This window comes from Phoca vitulina, unplaced genomic scaffold, assembly GCF_004348235.1.
Source record: "Phoca vitulina isolate PV1807 unplaced genomic scaffold, GSC_HSeal_1.0 scaffold31, whole genome shotgun sequence".
Classification (NCBI taxonomy): domain Eukaryota; kingdom Metazoa; phylum Chordata; class Mammalia; order Carnivora; family Phocidae; genus Phoca; species Phoca vitulina.
The window spans coordinates 6,106,897-6,129,761 of NW_022589734.1; the positions used below are offsets into that span (position 1 = coordinate 6,106,897).

Consider the following 22,865-nt stretch of genomic DNA (forward strand, 5'->3'; position numbering starts at 1 on the left):
GCTGCCCAACCAACTGAGCCACCCAGGCACCCCAGTGACTTGCTAGATTTGAAACCAGGGCTTTTGCCTTCAAAACCCTCGTTTTTGCTGGAGTTTGCTGTTGTCTTGGGTTTGAAATGACTGAATTGTAGTTATCGGCAAGATAAAACATGAAGTGAAGTTATAGCATCATTTTTTATTTACTTTTATTTTGAGCAATATGATCATATTAAGTAGATGTTTTTAGGAGAGTCCTATAGTGCATCTATAAAATATGTAAAGACAGTCCTGCCTTACAAGGGTTTTGAACCTTGTGTAAAGGATATAGTCACCTAGAACCTTTCTGAATTGCTGGTCTCCATTTAGAGTTGATTTTTAGAAATTCTTTTTGGCCACTGTTACTTGTGAAACTGTATTATCTGGCTTTTTTTTTTTTTACTTTTCTTGTCTGACTGGACTACTTGTATTTTGAGCAACCCCTAGCCAAGTATTAGACCCCAAGTATTAGACCAATAGCATCCAGCATAAGTATTTGTTTGACTTTGAACTCTGCCTTCATTCACCTTGTTTGTACACCATCTGCTTTCTCTTCCTTGTACGTTTCAGGCTGTCTGGACTTGACTTCCATGAATGCATTCCCCGTCGTTGTCTGTATTTGCTCTTCCTCCTCCTGTGCCTCTGGGGACCTTATGCTGTTCTCTTGTTAATCATATGTTTTTTTATAAATGTATTTCTATGTTTCACTGTGAATACCATGGTGCTCCAGCTTCCTACATTTTAAACTCTTTGATTTCATGGATGGTGATTTAAACAACAGTCCTTTGCACAAAAGTCGACTTAAAAAAAAAATCTTCTTGAAAATTATTTAGTGTAACTTTACTTTAGTAAAACTCTTTGGCAGTATAGAGATGAAATGGTTTGATCATTTATGGTGCTACAAAGGGTACAGGGAATGTGGCACTCATGATTAGTGGTGGGGCTCATTGGTGGGACTTCTAACTAGTGCATTGCCACTTGGGAGATCCATTTGACTGTATCCGTTGAAATTTAAAATGCGTAAACTATTTGACCTTGCAATTCAACTTTTCGGAGTTTGTCCTAAAAATGCTAGAATGTGTATGCAAACGTATTTGTACAAGGGTATTTTTAAAATAGATTTATTCATTTTAACAAAATATTGGAAAAAGTTTAAATGTTCATCAGTAGGGAAGTGGCTGAATACCTACATGGTGGGGCTTTCATGTGATGGAATATGGAATACTTTGCACCATTAAAAAGAATGTGTACTACTTGACTTCTGTGGAGTATTATCAGTATAAATTCTTAACTGGTAAGAACATGATACAGAACAGTATGCTAACATTTGTGTACAAATTAAGTCTGTGGGAGAGGGGTTTATATGTGTATGTGTGTACATACACCCATACAATTGTATAACACATATAAAATGTTTATAGGGAGGTAGAGGATGTAGTGGAAGTTTACTTTTCACTGTTTACCCTTTTATAACATTTGAATTTATTACCATATACATTGATTTATCAATGAATAATATTAGTTTTTAAAAGCCTGATAGTACAGATTTAAAATTCCCAGGTCTATTGACTTAGCAACAATAGATGAGATAATGTGTATAAAGAACTTAGTATGGTTTCAGATGTAATAATGAGTATTTAGTAAATTTTATGAGTGGTGGTCATGGCGGAGATGGTGGTAGAGTTGTAATGATGATGTCAGAGCTTGACCTTGAAGAATCCCTAATGTCAGGGCAGAGTGAATGTTCCATCTCAGTATCTTACCCGCACCTGGGGATCTAAGTAGTCTTAAAGAGGGTTGTCAGTGTGGAATATTTTATAGTTTGGTGCTTTGGTTTAACATTAATGATTTTTTTTTCTTTGTTCTCTTCTATAATATTTCCCTATTTTTTTTTTTTTTAAACATGAAATAATTGTGAATCACTTACTATCAGGGAAATAATTTGAAAAACTCATGTATCTCCCCAGGGGAAAAGAAATGATTCAGTCAAAATTTGTAGTCTCGACAGATGAGCCATGCTTGTCTTGTGGTAATGTGGAGCCCTATTGGAGCCCATAGCTCCAGGTGTATATAAGCCCTACTTTGAGAAGCAAGGCTTTCTATCTACCAATTAAGGTTAGGATCTGATATTGCTCTTTGATGATTTCTTTGATGATGTAGGGATTTCTCTGAAGTTGGTGGAACTAAATTTGGTTTCTAAGTCCTGTGACCTGTGACCATCCGTTTGTTGCCATTTGACCTGCGAGACCATTGGTTCCCTGGCATATGTGACCGTACTCTCCTGCCATGTAGTGGTCCAGAAAGGCTACTTCCAAATCAGTGTCCTCGCTTCAGGGGTTTTTACTGCTTTAACTGACTCATACATTTGCAAATTCCATGTCCATTTCAATTCTGCCCCCATCTGAGCCTTTGTTATGACCCAGGCGCGAAAGGGAAACTGTAGAGAGGGCAGGTAGGAATGACAAGCCAGTAAATGCCCGGGAAAGATCTGTAGTTAACCAGCAGGGTAACCATGTGCAGGTGCTTTGTGTTGATGTTTCTTCTTAAGAGTGTTGAGGCTTTCTGGTTTGATGGACTGTATCTGTGAAACTATAAATAGATGTGTTTTTTTTAATTTGTGTCTTGTACTTACATATTGATGTTATTTTTTGACCAATATTGAAATTTAGAATTGATTTAATTAAATGCACAGATATCATTCAAATAAAAACAATCTCAAACTGTTTCTTCTGACCAAATATTTCTAGGTGAAAATTAACGTGTTATGAACAATTAGTAGTTGTAATGTAACCCCGCCCCCCTTTTAAATACGTTAGCAATGCTATTAGGTGAAGTAAAATTACATCAAGTGATTCAGTGTGTAGAAGTGTTATGAAGGAGTTTTTCACTATTACTTCTAGAGGTTAAGTTTTAGAGAAATTATGTGACCAATAATCAAAGAATATATAATATTTATCAAAGTAGAAAGTAAAACAAACCAAACTTTAACGTTTGACATGCAAACATTGACCTCATTTTTATTTAGTTGTACTGTCAAATAGTAAGTGTTAGTACTTATATGTACAACAAGCATAGTAGATATGGATATCTATGCATTTGACTCTATTCTTTTTATACCTTTGGGCAGATATTTGGCCTTTTACAGAGAAGAGAGAGACAGGAGATTTTATTGTTCACACTGTGCTAAACCTCAGAAGTGCTGCCCCCACTTGCTTAATGTCGTTCTAGTGCAAACTTAGAGAAACAGTGGACCTGTTTCTTCAGAGCTCTTGTAAGACTTAATATGAAAAATCACAGAGGCATAAATGTATTTGAGTCATTAAGTTTCATGTGTTTTTTCCTATCGTGTTTTATTTTTATTTTTCAGATACTATCTCCTTTGGGATTAAAACAAACTAAAAGGTAAGGTTGCTTTTTTGTAAGAAAGCTCAGAGTAGAGGAAAAAAATCTTAGTTCTAAATATATCTTTCTAGAGTTATAAAATAAGATAGCTTTTTCTCTGGAAGAACAAAGACGTGGCAGTCTATTGGTTTTTAAAAATCTCAGAGACTTTATTTCATACCCATGTAACTGAAAGCTCTGAGTCTTTTCAAACTGTTTCTAAGATCAAAGATATTTCTTCACATATGTGGGATCTTATAAATCTATGGGCAGATAAACTATTTTCAAAAGCCCAGATTTGTTTTTGAAATAAAATATAGTTTATGTTTTCCAGATCTGTGTTTAAAATGATGCAAAGAACTATTTATATGGAGTAGAATGTTGAAAAGGCCATCAGCATTTCAAAGAGCTGATACTTTGTCCCAGAGCTCAAGTAAACAGTGGCTGGCTATGTCATTCACTGCAGAGGTTTTCCCCAATTTTTTTTTTTAAAGTTTCAAGTTTTTTGATGTTTATAAACATCAAAAGTCTTAAATTTTCATGTGGTCAAATTTACGTGTCTTCCATTTATTTCATCTGCTTCTTTTGTAAAACATCATTCCTAGCCCCAGATCAGTTAAAGAATTACCAATATTTCTTCTGTTTTTGTTTGCTTTCCTTTGTTTTTAAACATATAACAGAACTCTCTATAGAACTCTCCACAGTGTTTAGGCATATGACATGAAGAGGAGATGAGTTCATTTTTCTCCCAAATAGTTAGTTTCTTAACACTATTCCTTATATAATTTATTTCTACACTGGTTTATGAGGATATATATTAAATTTAAAAATAGAATCTATTCGCTGTGTCAGTTCTTTTATGAGTTTTCTTTGTTGCTTTTTTCTTGTTATTTTTCAACAAATTCCTAGCTTCTGTCACTTACTTAGTTTTTCAAATGAAGTTGGGTATTAAAGTCCTCCTAACCACCCCCATAGAAATTTCTGTTGGGAATTAACATTAAAATAATTTGGATAGAGCTGGCATTTCATACTATTCAATCTCCCCATTCAACGTATATCTCTATTTATTCTGATCCTTCATGGTTCTTTGTAAATTTTTGTAATTTGCTTCAAATTGACCTCTTTATACCCAGTAGTTCCCCCCCCGCTTTATTTACAAGGAATCTGTTCTAAGACCCGTAGCAGGTACCTGAAACCACAGACAGTATAGATCTCTGTATATCCTATGTTTTTTCCTATATGTACATATCTATGATAAAGTTTGTAAATTAGGCACAGTAACAGATTAACAATAACTAATAATAAAATAGAACAATTACAACAGTATAGTGTGATGGAAGTTATGTGAATGTGGTCTCTCTCTCAAAATATCTTATTGTACTGTACTCATCCATCTTGTGATAATGTGAGATGATAAAATGCCCATGTGAGGGAATGAAGCGAGGAGAACGACACAGGCACTATAACGTGGTGTTCGGCTTCTACTGTCCTGCTGACAGTACGTCCGAAGGAGGATCATCTCCTGCGCCATGTTGACTGTGGGTAACTGAACAGCGGGAAGTGAAACTGTGGATAAGGGGGGACTACTTAGTCATTGTTATTATAAATGATTTTTTTCATTATAACTTTATTTCCTGTTGGTTATTACTGGGGTTGAAAAATGCTATTGATTTTTAGGAATTTTAACTTCATTTCCTTGACCAAACTGTTACTTGTTTTAATAGTTTATCAATCGATTCATTTGAGCTTTCTAGATAGACAATTATGTTGTGGCCAATAATACTTTGGTTTCTTCCTTCCAGGAGCCCTGTTCCATTACTTCCCGTGTTATGTTCTTATATTGGCTAAGTCCTAAAATTTAAAAAAAAAAGATTGGTTGTAAAGTATTTACTCTATTAGGAATGATTTTATAACTTACCCAGAGACTGCAGGTTACTTTCCACCATGAAGAAAGGTTTTTGCGAAATTGTCACATTTCCTTGGTAATGCGTCAGTGAAATCTGTTCATATTTTTGGAAGAACAATTGTAATTTTAGAGAAAACTTATTAAAATAGTTGCTTTGAAAACTTATTGAAAGCAGATTTTTAAATAGATTATTATATTTTTTTCCTTTTCATATTTCTAGGTGGAAACTTGGTGATATTGGGAAAGAGAAATTCAGAGTTAGAAAATATGAGTGGGGTGCCTGGGTCGCTTAGTCAGTTGGGTGTCTGACTCTTGGTTTTGGCTCAGGTCATAATCTCAGGGGGGCTTGAGATTCTCTCCCTCTGCCCCTCCCCTCGCTCGTACATACACACACACACACACACACACACACACACACATTCACTCTCTCTCTCTTTCAAATAAATCTTTTTTAAAAAAGAAAATGAGTTCAGTGGTTCTTAAGTAAAATCCAACTTTTATGGATAATTGTTATAATGGATATTGATTATATAAAAAAAATAGTTTCCATTTTTTTTCATTAGACTGAGCAGAATTATCTTTCCTTTAGTATGCAGGTAACAGTTTTTCCTAATTAACTTGCTTTTGTGGTGTGCTGTTATCTAGCTCATGAATTGTTTCCACTCCCAGAAAGCTGAAACCACCCGCTCAATTTGCTTTGGTGTGTTTACTTCCCACCTTGGGCACCTTTACCTGTATGCAGGTGTCTTCCTTCTTTTCTCCTCAGCAGTCTTTTGTGTAGCTTGTCACTTGTCCTAAGCTTCTGAGTAGAATCTACATAGAACTAATGGGAGCTGTTCTCTGGAAGCTTCTGCAGCAGTGACTTGCCTTTCCCTGTGTTTAAGATGCCTGCCTTTTCTTTATCCACTTTGTTACCAAACCTGTCTCCTGGCAAGATTTCTTAGAAGTTCACCTCAATGAGGGGGCTTTCGCTGATCATCTCTGCCAGTAGTTCCTGGAGTCGCAAGGTGCTTTATGCTTTCTGTGTGTTTGAGACATGTTTATAGTTTGCCACAGTGTTTCGTGGGTGGGTCACATTTCCCACAAATCCCCAGTGCTTGGCACTGCCGCTGTGTTTTGAATGAATGAGTGGGAGACTGTCTGTATTTTGGTGCTCAGTGCTCTGGAACATGCTTCTTGTAATTCTCCTACATGCTTCCCAGATTCACTAGCCTTTTCTGTATATTCTCTTTTTCTCAAAAATACTATCTTAATAATGATCATGATGCATGCTTGTTACTATTCTTTCCTGAATATATATTTTTTCTCAAATATATTATTTTCACAATGATCATGACACATAAGTTATAATACATAGTTGTTTTCTGGGCTTCATATGTTGCTATTAAAAATGAGTGGAAACTAAATATTTTTTTAAATGGCTTTTCCATTAAAATTAAAAAAAATATTGCTCTGGAAATATATCAAAAAGACATGAAAAATGCAAGATGGCAAAAATACCAGTGTGGTCAAAGTCATGACTTTGTGATGAGTGGTACGACTGTACTTCTGTGTCATTATTTTATATCCTCCTGTGAAAAATGTACTCCACAGCCGCTGTGTAACTTCTTAAAATCTGTCACTTAGTTCGGAAAGTTTCATCTTGGTAACAAGTCACTTAATTTTGCCTATGAAATGTTCCTAACCAGCTTAATCATGGTTAATTAGATTAATAATAATATTAATAACCACTAAGTACTTATGAGCTCCTTCTCTGTGCCTTTCACATTTAATCATCACAATAAGCTGGGGTCAATGTTGAGTCTGTGTTGTTATTTATTGATGAGGCCTCACTCTGTGATAAATTATCTTGCTCTGATCAAACTAGTCAGTCACCTAGATGTCTTTACATATGGCCTTGCTTCTATCAAATGTCCAGAGAAAGGTTTTGTTTGATTTGGGGTGGTGGCATGTGTCCCAGGAGGATGACTGTGTATATCCTAGAAATATTCCAAACTCATTGATTACTTTTTATTAGATCAAGGAGCAAATTCTCATTAAAGTCTGCTTTGGGTAAAAGTTAATCCTACTACCAGTGTGTGTGTGTGTGTGTGTGTGTGTGTGTGTGTGTATGTGTGTGTGTGTGTGTGTTTATTCCTAAGGTCTCCGAATGCTTTACAGGAATTCTCACTTTTCTCCTCTGATCCTCATGATTGCTATGTAAATAAATGAATCCATTTAATTTGAAAGTCTTTTCCTTAAAAATCAAAGCCAGGAATTTGGCATTTAAAAAAATCACTTTTCGCATACATTTCCTAATATTAGAAATTACTAGACAACCAGCAGTACCATTTCCTTAAAGGACAGATGGAAGTGGGTCTTGGGAGTGGCTGCCTGAAGCCTGTCTTGTGGTGCACATTAGGGTCATTCCCTGGAAGCTGCCTGTCCTTTTGAGTCAAGGCTGTGCCATCTTCTGTCCTTGTCTAGAGGCTGCCGAGGCTCCAAATTAATTGGACATCAGTGGAGAAAAGAGCTATCTGCATGGCAGCTGAAGAGGAAAAGAGGAGACAAAATGGAGTGAGAAATGCTTTTATGGAGTGAATTTCCTATGTGCACATCCCAATTTCATTTGCCTGCTGTCTGGTCATGCATACAGATTGTATGTCCTGTAAGGGAAGTTTTGAGGGAGGCTGTGAGAATTTTCCAGGGAGATGGTGGGTGGAGTTTGGCTGTCTGCTAGTGTGGTATTCCCACAGCCCTAATGGGATTGTGATGGTGTCACTTTTTATTTTCATATTCCTGCCTTGAGTATCTTCTACACTGACATCCAAAAATTCATTTTTATTTTTTGGTAGATTTTATTTTTGTCTTCAAACATGTTGTAACCTTTACCCAGAATTATATTTTAGATACTGTAAAGTAAAAGAATTATTTGAACAAAGGCAGTCTATTTAAAAAATTCTAAAAATACATCAGGGAAGTTTTCCCCTCTTACTTAGCATCACATCACATCTTCAGACTGGCAAAATTCTCTATGCTGATATTTTTCTGTTTCCATTTTTCAATCAATGCTTAGAGCATTTGTGATGCAATTGTTTATTTAGAGCACCAAGAATACAGTAGAAAAAGAAAATGAAGGAGCCCCTGATTCTTTTTGATTTTCTTCTGGAATTTGGTTTTTACTATCATATACTATTTGATTGAGATGATGTGCCCCCTTTCCACTGTCTAATTTTTTAGGATATCAAATCCTGTGAAGTGGTGATAAAATAGCCTCTAGTCAGACAATCAGAAATTTCAGTTGTATTGAGAAGCTTGATTCATGTAGCTCTTATGATTCAGAGCATCTAAATGAATGAGAAACCATTTGCTCAACAGTGTTTATTGAATATACACCCTCTTGGTACATAATACTTAACACAACCTTAGTGGCTTAATTCAACACCCATTTATTGTCTCAGTTTCTGGAGGTCAAAAATCTAGCCACAGCTCAGGTGGGTTTTTTCTTCACAGTCTTTCAAGACTGAATATAAGGTGCTATTGGGCTACATTTTCATCTAGAACGAGGTGTCTTCACCCAAACTCATATGGTTGTTGGCAGAATTCAGTTCTTTGCAACTGTTGTATGGAGGCCCTTAGGTTCTAGAGGCCTCCCACGGTACCCTGCCACATAGCTCCCTTTGTAGATAATTCACATTGTAGCTCTTTGATATTTTAAGGCCAGTAGGAAAATCTGTGCTGCTTCCAGTCTCTATGCCCAGGGAAAACCCAACGCCCTTTTTGAAAGGTCTCCCTTGATTGGGTTGGACCCATTCAGGACAATCACCTTTTTGATGAACTCACAGTCAACTGATTAGGGACCATAACTGAGTCTGTAAAATCCTTTCACCTTTGCCATATAACATAACATAATCATGGAACTGATAGCCTTCATATTTGTAAATCCTGTTCATAGTCAAGAGAAAAGGATTATACAATGATGTGGGTCATTGGGGATCATCTTATGTTGGGCAGAGATTTTGGAGCTGAGGATATGCTAAGTTTTTAAAGGATCACTCTTGCAACTGTGTGAAAAGTAGTCTGTAGGGGAGTAAGGATGGAAACAGGGAACCCAGTTAGGAATCAATTGTAAAATTTCAAGTGAGAGCTATTGGTGGCTTAGACTGGGGTGGTAACAGTGGAGATAGGTAAAAAAAAGTTGGAATCAACATGTGTTTTAAAGATTTCATTTATTTATTTTAGAGCACATGAGCAAGTAGAGGAACAGAGGGTAGGGGGAGAGTGAGGGGGAAAAAATCTCAGGCAGACTCCATGCTGAGTGTGGAGTCTGATGCGGGGCTTGATCTCAGGACCCTGAGATCATGACCTGAGCCGAAACCAAGAGTCAGATGCTTACCAGGTGCCCCTAAATCAACATATGTTTTAAAGGTAGAGCTAACAAAAAAGTTGCTTATGGATTCATTATGAAGCATTAGAAACAGAAATCACAGATGATTCCAAGGTTTCTGACTTGATCCACTAGAAGGATGAAGGGGGAAGAGCACATTGGAGGGGGCAATGTAAAATCAAGAGCTTAGTGATGGATGTAATAGGTTTGAAATGACTACTAGACTATCCAGGTAGAGATGCTGAGTAGGCAGTAGGTTAGTGGGTTTGGAGTGTAGAGAAAGAGGCTTTAGCTAGGGATGTAATCATACTGTTTCAGTTTATGGATGATATTTAAAACTGTGAGATGGATCAGATCGCCTAGGGAGTGAGTGTAGTACAAGAGGAGTGGCTTGAGGACCGAGTCCCAGGGCACTTCAGTGTTCAGAGGTGGCTGATGAGCAGGAATAAGCTAATGACCAGTAAGGAAGAGCTAGTGAGAGAAGAGAAGTCAGGTGCTGAGCTGAGAGCTAAGAGAAGAATGTGTTTCAAAAAAAAGAAGGGAGCAACTTTGTCAGATGCTGCTGATTGTTCAAGAAAGATGGACACCGAGCACCTGCTGTTGGGATTACTAATGTGGAGGTTATTGATGGATCTAGACCGGAGCTATTGTTGTGGTCAAATAAATGTCTCATGGGGCTGAGTCCGAGAAAATGGAGCTGAGGAATTAGAGACATCAATATGTAACACTTTGGAGGTGTTTTGTGGTGCAGGAGTAGAGATTAATAGGGTAGTAGCTGGAGAGGAAGATCAGATCAAGAGAGGGACTTCTTAAAAGATGGAACATATAGCAATTTGTAGGACTAGGTGAATAAGGCCTAAATAGTTTATTAGAAGAAAATAGTAGAAAAGTCTAAGTTCCCAGGCCACCAAAAGACAAAGAAGAGGGCACTGAAATTTTTTTATTTTTGCCTTCTACTTGTTAGTCTTATTATGACTCACTGTGATGTTACTGTTTTTATCTTATTTATTTAACCAAATCATTACATATGAATGGAAATCTAGATAGTCATTCTCTGGCTACCTTGCAGATCCTGGTAATCCTGAGTGTTTTTTCTTGGAGGAACAATTCCATCTTCCTACTTCTTTGCCTCCTGTCTTGCAGCGAGGAGCTTATAAATGAGGCTAAGAGTTGCAGTCGTTTTTGTGGTTTGATTTATTTACTTCTCTAATCGATGAATTTTTGCTTATGATTCAATACTGATTTCCTTGGATGTACTTTATTTTAAAAAAGTAGCTGAAAGGGCGCCTGGGTGACTCAGTGGTTAAGTGACTGCCTTCTGCTCAGGTCATGATCTCAGAGTCCTGGGATTGAGTCCCACATCGGGCTCCTTGCTCGGCAGGGAGTCTTCTTCTTCCTCTGACCGTCTTCCCTCTCATGCTCTCTCTCACTCTCTCTCTCAAATAAATAAATAAAATCTTTAAAAAAAAAAAAGTAGCTGAAAGTAAATGTGAATTGTCTTTGACTACATTTTTTCTTGGATTAAGAATGGAGTGGAGGAACATCCAACTGATCAGTGTTTCATTTATATCTATCCTACGGATCTTGGAATTCTCTGCCAATAACATGAGCAATTACCAGTAGCTTGTGAGTAGCCAGAGTAGATGTCACAAAGTCTGTGCGGTCTACTCATAGGAGAGAAGCCTACCAAAAGAAATATAAAAGATGTCCTGCCGAGGAGAGTGGGTTCCAGTCTTTTCTCTGCCGCTACAGGCTGCCGTCCACTTTCATTCACAATTTACTCCTGAAAAAGGTTTTAAAACTTCAATGTACAGAAGTTAAACATGTGGATTTATATTCCCAGAGAACCAAAAGATAAATGTATATTTTTATGTCCAACTGTTATGCAATGTGCATATACTTCTAGAATATTAAACTTAGGATAAACTGAAATGTTGACAGTTTTACAAAGTAATAATTTTGTAGCTCCTATTTTGCTTCTGTCAGTAATGGTCCTGTCTTTAATCCGTGAAATAAACTGTTAATACTGTTAGAAGTAAGGAGTTATCAGTGGTAGTTTTGTATGGGGTAGAGCAGAAACTAGTGACTTGAGTTGGATGCTGTCTTGTCCTTTTTTCTTCTTAACAAGGTACTAGTTAGCTGATTCTTGTAGTCAGGTATATGCCTGGCAAACAGACCCATGAAGCTCCCCCCCCCCCGCCCCCATTTGAGTTACTGGACTGTTACTCTGATGCTAGTTTTCATTTAGTATTTTTGTCATCTTTTTAACATGTTCTATCACTGACCTTCATTGCTTGGACTGTCTTCAGACGTTGTGGTCTTGGTGCTGGTGATATCTGTCCTTTTTCCCTATTACCCTTGCCCACTGAATTGAACAGCTTACGTCTTCTAGCTGGCCAGCTGACGGTGAGCCATCACTTTTAGACCCTTCATTATGTCCATCTTCATTTCAGTTGTACTGTTAGTAACAGCACTTGTATTTTTCCGTTTCCGCTCATTTTCAGAAAATATGTAAATGTGACACACTTTTTAAATGATTGTATAAGTAAATGTTGCTTGGCAAAGTAGAACTGTTGGTTACTGTGCTTTACTGTGACGAAGTAGTGGGATGTGTGTGTCCAGCAGCTGATACGTGGTTCAGGAGATGTGGTTGGAATATTATCCCCTTTTAACATTTGAAAGCACTGATTGCATGGACGTCATGCTGTAAAGTTGTGGTGTGCCCACAAATAACATTGTGATCCTTGTTGATTGTCTTCTGGGGCTGTTTTCTCTTCTGTAAGGTGACCAAGTTGGTCTTTCTGGTCTTTAAGATTCTTTCCAATGTGATCAATGTGATTTTACTTAAACTTTCAGAGCCTTACACAGAAACAGAGTATGCTTATTTAGATATAACTTGAACAAGTTTATTTATCTTCTTTTTATTCAGTCCGGCACAGAGAACAAAGTGGGAATTATTATGATTTATTTTTTAACTCTCTCTCTTTTTAAACAATTTTTTAAATTTTTTAGCTTTCTCTTAACTAAAATAATTGAGGGCAGCTTATAACAAGGATATGAATTTATGATACAATATAAAAATAAAGAGGACCACATAGGGAAGTGGAAACAGAAGCGGAAAGAACCATACAAAAAGATGACAAATATGCTGATTGTTAGCACCTGTGGATGCCCAGGGGTGTCCGCAGGCAGAGAGACGGTCTCCCTGACAGGGAAGGGGTGAGCCCGGCTACCAGGTCGTGGTGCCAGGACCCTGCGGGGGGTTATCCGGGGGCTGGGCGAGGGCCTTTGTCTCTTCAGTTGTGCACCCTACAGATTCTCATTTCTCTCCTCTTAGGACTGTGGCATCAGTGTTACCCCTTAAGGGTTTCGAAATGAAATTTACCTCCCCAGGCCCTTTAAAAGAAGAGAAACAGTTTGTTAGCTGTAATCAACTAAAATGTGGCAGTGGTCTGAGTGGCAGTGGTCTGTGGGTCTGATGGTGGCTGAGACTGAGCCTTGCCCTGTTCTGGAGCGCCCTCTGCCTCCTCTGCTGGAAGCACCGGGCCGGCTCTGCCCTTCTGTGCCTCCTTTTCCGAGCTCTTGCTGGTCCTTTCTGGGCGTGTGGTCACTGACATGGATGTCAGCCTAGATTTCAGTTCAAACGTCACAGAAGCCATTGTGTTTTTTTCATGTGGTGACCTCAAGGCGAGTGGCCTCCAAGTCTGGTTTCTCTGTGTATGAAATCGTGATTCAGAAAGGCCACTGTGGCCGCTTCCTGTGGAGAGACTGGCTGTCGTTGTGGCAAGGACCTGCTTCTCGGCAGGGAGCGTTTGCTGGCCGATGTCATCGCTGCACAGGAGAGGGGACGTGGAGATGATGCAGTGAGTGCCGTAGGAGGGTCACAGGGATTTGTAACAGAGCCAGCTGACTTGAAGGGGGGCCCTCAGGTAGATAGCGGGGCAGGGCAGCCGCCTGGGCCTTCCCCTTATGTCTCACGCAGCCTGCAACCTGTGGTGTCCTTCTGGATGCACTCCGCCTCCCTGTTCTGCTCCACCTTGAGGCCAGCTATTGGCTGTTGAGCCGGTGGTTTAGGGAGGAGGCAGCGTATAAGAGGAGCCGCGCAAGTGCACCTCCTTGAAACCTCCCTCTGTGTTAGAGGACATGTGGTGCTGGAGAGTAGATTCTGCTCAACCCCCCGGACCCAGTGCGCTGCGAGTGAGGGGTCTTGATCAGGACAACTGAGATTCATCCGCATTATCCAACTCAGTGGAAAAACGGTGGGCTTTGGAGTTAGAGCTGGGCTTCTGATTCTTACCGGTACCCTTTTTTGTGTGTGTTAACTGGAGCCTCATTTTCCTTTTCTACAAAATATTATCAATCTTGGATTGTGATTGTGACTAAATGAGATAATATATGTGAAGTGCCCAGTTAGTGACTCAACAAATAATAATAATGCCATCATTATTATTATAATTATTTGTTCTTCTACCAGACCTTTAATAAGAGATGTTAGTAAAAAGATAGGTAGCTTTTAGAGATGGTGGTCTTTGATTCTGCCATAAGGGTGAAAAAATCTTAAAGGCAAGCTGCTATTTTGGTATTTTGAAAAATATCAGAAAGACCCAAGGCTGCCTAGATTATAAAGTTGGTAGCTTGACGGGGGGCATCGCCTCACCCCCAGGTAACTTAAATTGAGAGACATCTTGGTTATACAGAAAGATCAACTCCAGAGCTCCATTAGATAGCAGTTTACCCACAGCTTCTCAGACACACATATATAAAAGAGGTCCATACACTCTTTCTGCAGAGCAGGTAATGGAGATTTAGAGAGGAGAGTAATTTCAGCTTAGTGTTTGAATTTTGTGTTTGAGAATAGCAGGCAATTAAATGCTGTAAAGTGGCACAGGGAAGTGGCTTGAACTTTAAAAACGTTCCTTTTCCTCCATTCTCCCACTTCACCCGGAGATATTCACATTTATATTAATTATCTCCATAGCTCATATTAGGTTATACAATAGAATCTGAATTTCAAATAAATGCCAAAATCAGAAAATAGGCCTATAATCTTTCACAGGCAGCTATGAAGAAAATGGACTTTCTGTTTTTGAAGCATTTTGTCCTATGAAGCACAGACCTTATTTTTCAAATACCTTGTCACCAATATAACTAGAAAATCTCATTAAATGCTCCTCAGGGGTGCTGGGGATCATGGCAGGATGTGGAGTTACAGAAGAAGGAGCAGGGGCCCGGCGGCACCTCCCGAGCCTGGGCCCGGTCTGCCTCACACGGACTCCTGGGGATGACCTGTCACTCGGAATTCTGTTTCCTAGCTGACCCAGGTTTCTCATCTGGAAACTCAGGATAGTAAACCAGTGATCTTCAGTGTCTTTCAGTATTCCATTTCTATGAGGAGACATATGAAGCACCACTTTTCATATTTTACCCAACCATTCCTGAAAAACATGGGTGTTGTCTTCCTCACGGAGGCCCATGCTACTAGTCTGGATGAAACTCGTCATCACCTCCAGCAGTGATTTTTCGTCTGTGTGTGCATGTGTGTGTTTCTTTGCATTGTTGGAGCCTTTAAAGCTATTTGCATGAAATTCCAGCTTATCAAGTATATAAAAGTAGAGCCGCTGTGGTGTCATGAGGGCCAGGGTCCTCCTGTCTAATTTTCATGCCCTGAGCCACTTCCATAGAACCCTAGGGTTCGAAAACTAGACATTACAGGGTGAGATGCATACTCTTGAGTGCACCACTGTGTGCTCGGTCTAATCCCATTTTTACTTTTGCCCACTTTTTCATTTTGTTATGAAAATTTTCAAGCATACAGTACAATTTATTTATTTATTTTTTTAAAAGATTTTATTTATTTATTTGACAGCGAGAGAGACAGCGAGAGAGGGAATACAAGCAGGGGGAGTGGGAGAGGGAGAAGCAGGCTTCCCGCTGAGCAGGGAGCCCGATGCGGGCCTCAATCCCAGGGCCCCGGGATTCAAAAACTTTTACAATGAACCTCTGTAAAGCCACCACCTGGATTCTTTTATTATTATTCTTTTAATTAACATGTTACTGTGCTCATTTTACCACATATCTGTCTGTCCCTCTGTCCACCAATCCAGTCCATCTTTTTTTGAAAATAAATTTCAAAGTAAGTTGCAGACTTTCTCCAAATGCATATAAAAATGTAATTCTAGTTTTTGAAGGCAAAATTTACATACAGTGAAATGCATAGATTGAGTTCTGCTAAATGTATATATGTGTGTAATTTGAGCCCCCTATCAAGATACAAAACATTACTTACATTATATACCCCAAGAAGTCTCCTCATGCCCCCTTTGAAGATTAATTTCCACTCCCACTGTCCAAAGGAAGGTTATATTACCTTACATAAAGGTAGTCTTTTGTGACTGGTTTCTTTTACTCATCATCATGTTTCTGAGACTCATCCATATTGTTATGTATGTGTGTATGTATGTAATGGTTCTCCATTGTAGGATACCATTGTTTGTTTATCCTTTCTTGTATTGATGAACATCTGGGCTGTTCCTGTTTTGGAGCTGTTATCAGTGAAGTTACAATGAATGTTCTCATGCAAGTCTTTTTGTAGACATTTTCTCTTGGTTAAATATCTAGGATTAGAATTGTGTCATAGGATAGATGTATGTTTAATTCTATAAAACATTGCTCTGAAGAGGGGGTATCATTTTACGCCATCCCTAACAAATATTTGCGAGTTTTGGTTGCTCCTCTTCTCCAACAGTTGATGTTGTCTTTAATATTTTTAATTATTATTTTTAAAAATTTTTATTTTTATTTATTTGTCAGAGAGAGAGCACAAGCAGGGGGAGTGGCAGGCAGAGCAGCAAGTCCTGCTGAGCAGGGAGCCCGATGCAGGACTAGATCCCAGGACCCCGGGATCATGACTTGAGCCAAAGGCAGACGCTTAATGACTGAGCCACCCAGGCGTCCCAGTGTTGTCTGTCTTTTAAATTTTAGTTATTATACTGGTAGAGTAATAATTAGTGATATTAGTGGCAATAACTAGTAGTGGTATTTCATTAGGCTTTATTTGCATTTTCTTGCTGACTACTGATGTCAGGCACTTTTATATGTGCTTATCAGCCATTCATATATCTTCTTTGAAGTGTGTTGAAATTATTCATTTGTTTTTAACTGGACTGTTTGTGTTTTTACTATTGAATTATAGGGACTCTTTATATATCACAGCTTCCATATTCATGTTTTACAAATATTTTCTCCCAGTCTTTGGCTTCCCTATTCGTTTTCTTAAAAATGTCTTTTGAAGAACAGAAAATTTTAATTTTCTTTTTTTTTTGTAAAGATTTTATTTATTTATTTGACAGAGAGAGACACAGCGAGAGAGGGAACACAAGCAGGGGCAGTGGGAGAGGGAGAAGCAGGCTTCCCACCGAGCAGGGAGCCCGATGTGGGGCTCGATCCCAGGACCCTGGGATCATGACCTGAGCCGAAGGCAGATGCTTAACCGACTGAGCCACCCAGGCACCCCAATTTTCAAAAAATTCATCTTATCAATACGTTCTTTCATGATTCTTGCTTTCTATTTTCCAAGTTATGGAAATAGTCTCATACATTGTCTTCTTTTTTTTTTTTTAAGATTTTATTTATTTGAGAGGGAGAGAGAGAGAGATTGAGAGCACAAGAGCAGGGGGAGAGAGAAGCAGACCCCCCACTGAGCAGGGAGCCCGACGCGGGACTCGATCCCAGGACCCTGGGATCATGACCTGAGCCGAAGGCAGCCGCTTAACTGACCGAGCCACCCAGGAGCCCTCATACATTGTCTTTCACGTTTAGTTCATTAGTTTTTATGTTTTAGGTCTTTGATGTATCTTGAATTAATTTATGTATATGCTCCAAGGTAGTGGCTCTGCCTTTTTGCCACTCCCCAGCATAATCTCTGGCTTCCGGTGCCCTGGCTGACTGGTTATTCTTCTAATGTGTATACACTCACGGCTGTGTACTTGCGCATTCTATTCTTTCTCACTCTCTTCCATAAATATTTATTGAGTGTTTATAATGTGCTGGTTGCTAGGCTTAGTATTGGGTATATACTATTGAACAAAATATAAATAATCCAGGCCACTGTGTAGCTGGTAGTCTAGTAAGGATAAATACACACTAAGCAAATAAACACAAACACTTTTATATTTATGTCTGGTGAAGTCTTATTTATCCCTTAAAATTCACCTTGAGTATTTGAAAGCCAGTCATTGTAATCCACCATATCACCAGACTAAAGAAAATCATGTGGCCATATCAACTGATATAGAAAAAGCATTTGACAAAATCCAGTACTCATTCAAGATAAAAACTCAGCAGACTAGGAATAAAGGGGAACTTTCTCAACTTGATAAAGGACATCTATAAAAATTCTCCAGTTAACATCCTATTTAATGCTAAAAGACTGAATGGTTTCTCTCTAAGTTTGGGAACAAGGCAAGGATGTCTTCTCTTAACGCTCTATTCAACATTGTATTGGAAGTTCTAGCAACTGCAATAAGGAAGAACAAGAAGTCAAAGGCATTCAGATTGGAAAAGAAGAAACAAAACTATCCCTATTTACAGATGATATGATTGTCTGTAGAATATCCCAAAGAATCTACCAAAAACAAAGCAAAACAAAACAGAAAGCCCTCCTAAAACTAAATGATTTCTGCAAGGTCACAGCATATAATACCAACAAATAAAAATCCATCACATTTCAATACACTGGCAAAGAACATGTGGGAACTAAAATTACAAACACAAAACTAATTATAGTCACTCTTCAGAAAATGAAATACTTAGGAATATATTTAATGAAACCTGTCTTGGATCTATATGCTGAAGATTATAAAATGCTGTTGAAAGAAGTCAGAGATCTAAATAAATGCAGAGACATACTGTGTTCACAGATTGGAAGACTCAAAATAGTGACGATGTCAGTTCTCCCTCAGTTGTTCAATGCAATTATTATGAAAACCCCCCCAGCAAAGCTTTTTTTGTTTTCACTTAAAGACGTCCTTGATGAAGCAGTAAAAATTATTAATCCTACTAAATTTTAATCTTTGAACACTTCTCTTCTTAGAAATGTATATAAAAGTTTTTATTTTAGAACAGTTTTAGATTTACAGAAAAATTGGGAAGATAAAGAATTTCCATGTGTCCCATACCCAGTTTTCCCTCTTGTTAACACTTTACATTGGTATGGTACATTTGGTATAATTAATGAATACATTGTTATAAACTAAAGTCCCTACTTTATTCAGATTTCCTTATTTTTTACATAATATCCTCTTTCTGTTCCAGAATCCCATCCAGGGTATGACATTATATGTAGTCATCTTTGTCTTGAGCTGGACAGTTTGTTCAACTTTCCTCAATTTTGATGACCTTGACAGTTTCAAGGAGTATCTGTGGGATACTTTTAGAATGTTTCTCAGTTGGGATTTGTGTGATGTTTTCCTCATGATTAGACTAAGGTCATGTGCTTTTTTGGGAGAACAACCACAGTGGTAATGGCCATTTTCATCACATCATATCATGGGTTCATACTATCAGTGTAACTTATCACTGTCAATGTTGTCCTTGATCACCTGGCTGAGGTGGTGTTTGTCAGGCTTCTCCTTTGTAAAGCGACACCCCCATTCCCTTCTCTACTGTCCTCTTTGTTTGTTTTAAACTAATAGATTTTTTTTTTTTTAAAGACTTTATTTATCCATTTGAGAGAGAAGGAGCATGAGAGAGAGGGAGCACTAGGAGGGGGAGAGACAGAGGGAGAGGGAGAAGCAGGCTCCTGCTGATCAGGGAGCCTGATGTGGGGCTCGATCCCAGGACCCTGGAATCATGACCTGAGCCAAAGGCAGACACTTAACCTACTGAGCCACCCAGGTGCCCTTTTAGTGTACTCTTTGAAACCAGCAAGATTTTTTATACATAAGCTTCTTCTAAAGTTTATAGGAAAAGACACAGGTCCTAGAATAGTTAAAAATCATCCTGAAAAAGAATAAGGTCAGTGGGATCACTCTACCTATTTTTAAAACCTACTATAGCTAGTAAAGTAAGGCATATGGTATGGATATACACAGAATAGAGAATCTAGAAAAAAGCAATTTAATGGAAGAAGGAGGGGCGCCTGGGTGGCTCAGTCGTTAAGCGTCTGCCTTCGGCTCAGGTCATGATCCCAGGGTCCTGGGATCGAGCCCCATGTCGGGCTCTCTGCTCAGCGGGAAACCTGCTTCTCCCTTTCCCCCTCGCCCTGCTTGTGTTCCCTCTCTCACCATCTCTCTCTCTCTCTCTCAAAATAAATAGATAAAATCTTAAAAAAAAAAAAACGGAAGAAGGATAACCTTTTTACAAAATGGTGCTGGAGCAATTGGACATCCACTGGCACAACAAACCGTGGCTTAATCCTCACACCTTATATAAAAATGAACTCAAAATGGGTCATGAACTTAAATGTAAAATGCAAAAGTATAATTCTTTTAGAAAAAACATGGGGTTCTAGGGCTTGACAAGTAATTCCAAGACTTGACACCCAAACCATGATTCATAAGAGAAAAAAATCGATGAATTGGATCTCATCAAAATTGGATTTTTACTTTGCTAAAGACCCTGTTAAGAGAATGAAAATATAAATTGCAAGGCTGGGAGAAAATATTTTCAAGCTACAGGGTTGGTAAAGGACCAGCATTCAACTTATATAGAACTTCAGAATTCAATAATCAAACAGAAGCAAAAAAATAGTATAATTAGAAAATGGACATTTTACTTAAGAAGATTTACAGATGGCAAATAAGCATACAAAAAAGATGTTCATCATCATTACCCATTAGGGAAATGCAAATTTAAACCACAATGTGATATCACTACATACCTATCAGAATGGCAAAAATAAAAAGGAGTGTGACAACTCCAAATGGTTGGTGAGCAGCAACTCAGAGCAGTACTCTGAACCTGCATCACTCATACATTGTTGGTAGGAAGTAAAATGTACAACAGCTCTGGAAAACAGTTTGGCAGGTTCTTATAAAACTAAACACACAACTCCCATGTGACCCAGCAATTACGCTCTTGGGCATTTATCCCAGAGACATGAAAACATGTTTACATAAAAATCTGTACCTGAATGTTCATAGCAGCTTTTTTTCCCCCTTATAATAGCCAAAACACAGAAACAACCCAGATATCCTTCAAAGGGTGACTTGTTAAAATGTAGTACAGTCATACTATGGTATAAAGCAAAAAACTGTGTTTTTTACCTTCCTGTGTAGGGAAAAACCCAGTTCTCCCCTACGGTGTATTTCCTCCTCCTGTGTGTCTGTCTTTTTTACCTTTATGGAGAATGCTTCACTTCTGACACTTTTGGTCACTGAATATTTGGAGATGCATCAATAAGCAATTCTCAGACATCAGCTGGGTGTCCCACAGTTTAACTCAATTCTATCACTCTCTACCTAGAGATAATGTCAGATCCCACAGGTTAAGGGCTCAGTCTCATAACACACACACAAACACTTCGGATGCCCTTCGCAAGTGTCATCTGTGCTTCTGAGCAACTGCCTATAAATTAGAGGTTCCTTCAACCCCTCCTCAGTTTTTATTAATTTGCTGGAGAATAGAACTCACAGAACTCAGGGAAACATTTATGTTTACCAGCTTATTAAAGGATATGATAAAGGGTACAGATGAACAGCTAGTTGAAGAGATACACAGGGTGAGGTCCGGTGGGGGTTCCTGAGTGCAGTTGCTTCTATCTCTGTGCAGTTGGGGTGCATTACCCTCCTAGTGTGGGTGTGTTCAACCTGGAAGTACTCTGAACCTTACATTATTAGGATTTTATGGAGGCTTCTTCGCATAGGCATGATCAATTATTAATTCCATTTCTAGGCCCTCTCCCCTCCTTGGACGTTGGGGGTAGGGTGAATATTCCAAGCTTCTACTCAGGGCTTGGTCTTTCTGGTGACCAGCCTCCATCTAGGAGTTCACCTAGAGTTGCCTCATTAGAACAAAAGTTGCTCCTAGTGCTCTTACCATGTAGGAATGTACAAGGGTTTTAGAAGCCCTGTGTCAGGAATGGGGCCAAAGACCAAATATTAGAACAAGAGGTGCTCCTATTGTTCTTATCACTTAGGAATTTATGAGAGTTTTAGGAGCTTTTTGCCAGAAGCCAGGGGCAGAGACTATATATGACCATAGAATGAATATTCATTCTATGATCTCGTACATGGGTACTAGTTAGCAATAAAATGGAACAAAGTCTTGATACAGCAACCTGGATGACTCTCTAGAGAATTAAGCTGAATGAAAATATGCAATCCTGGGGCGCCTCGGTGGCTCAGTTAAGCGTCTTCCTTCAATTCAGGTCATGATCCCAGGGTCCTGGGATCGAGCCCCGCATTGGGCTCCCTGCTCAGTGGGGAGCCTGCTTCTCCCTCTCCCTCTGCCTGCTGCTTCCCCTGCTTGTGCTCTCTCTCTTTTTCTCTCTCTTTCTCTGTCAAATAAATAAAATCTAAAAAAAAAAAAAAAGAAAATATGCAATCCTAAGGGGTCTCATTGTATGCATTCTTGAAATTCTAAAATTATGGGAGTGGAGCACAGACTTACTCGTTACCATGGGTGACGGATGTGGTTGGGGGAGAGGTGAGCATGGCTGTCAAAGGGCAGCTTGAGGGCTCCATGTGTTGGAATGTTCTGTGTTTTGAATGTATCGGTGTCAGTATCCTGGTTGTGATCTTGGTGCTGTAGTTTTGCCAGATGTTATCATTGGGGGAAATTAGGCAAAGAGTCCATGGGTTCTTTCTATAGTATTTATTATAACTGTTTGTAAATCTATAATTATCTCAAAATTAAAAGTTTAATTTTAAAAAATCCCCCTGAAAGCTAATTTCTCTAGAGAGCTGGGTTGTCTTTTAGCCCTTTGTGTAATTGACACTCATTTACTCATTTAGTAAGTTCCTACTTTTTACCAAATTCACTGCTAGTTTCTGAACATACAGAGAGTGAAGACAAGTTTGGATATAAATATTTGGGATTCAGACGCGTCTAAATGGTGGGATACTACCCAGGGAGGATATTGTAGCTTCAGAGAGCTTCAGGGCCATACTTATTTCACTCTATTGTGTTAAATTCCAGACTCTGTTTGAGTAGAGGACCATCATTTATTCAGCTTTATATTCCCAGTACTTGCCTTTG

General features: G+C 38.7%; 1 protein-coding gene across 12 annotated transcripts in view; it reads left to right on the plus strand.

The window, feature by feature from the left end:
- The window catches only part of FARS2 (phenylalanyl-tRNA synthetase 2, mitochondrial), a 715,905-nt gene that overhangs the window by 93,864 nt on the left and 599,176 nt on the right, over positions 1–22,865 (plus strand). For 2 of the 12 annotated variants that reach the window (XM_032424625.1, XM_032424629.1), the window contains exon 2: positions 3,383–3,417. The exons of the other annotated variants lie outside the window; for them this stretch is intronic. The gene's annotated coding sequence lies outside the window, so the exon portion shown is untranslated. The remainder of the gene's footprint in view (positions 1–3,382; positions 3,418–22,865) is intronic. 12 annotated transcript variants of the gene reach the window in all.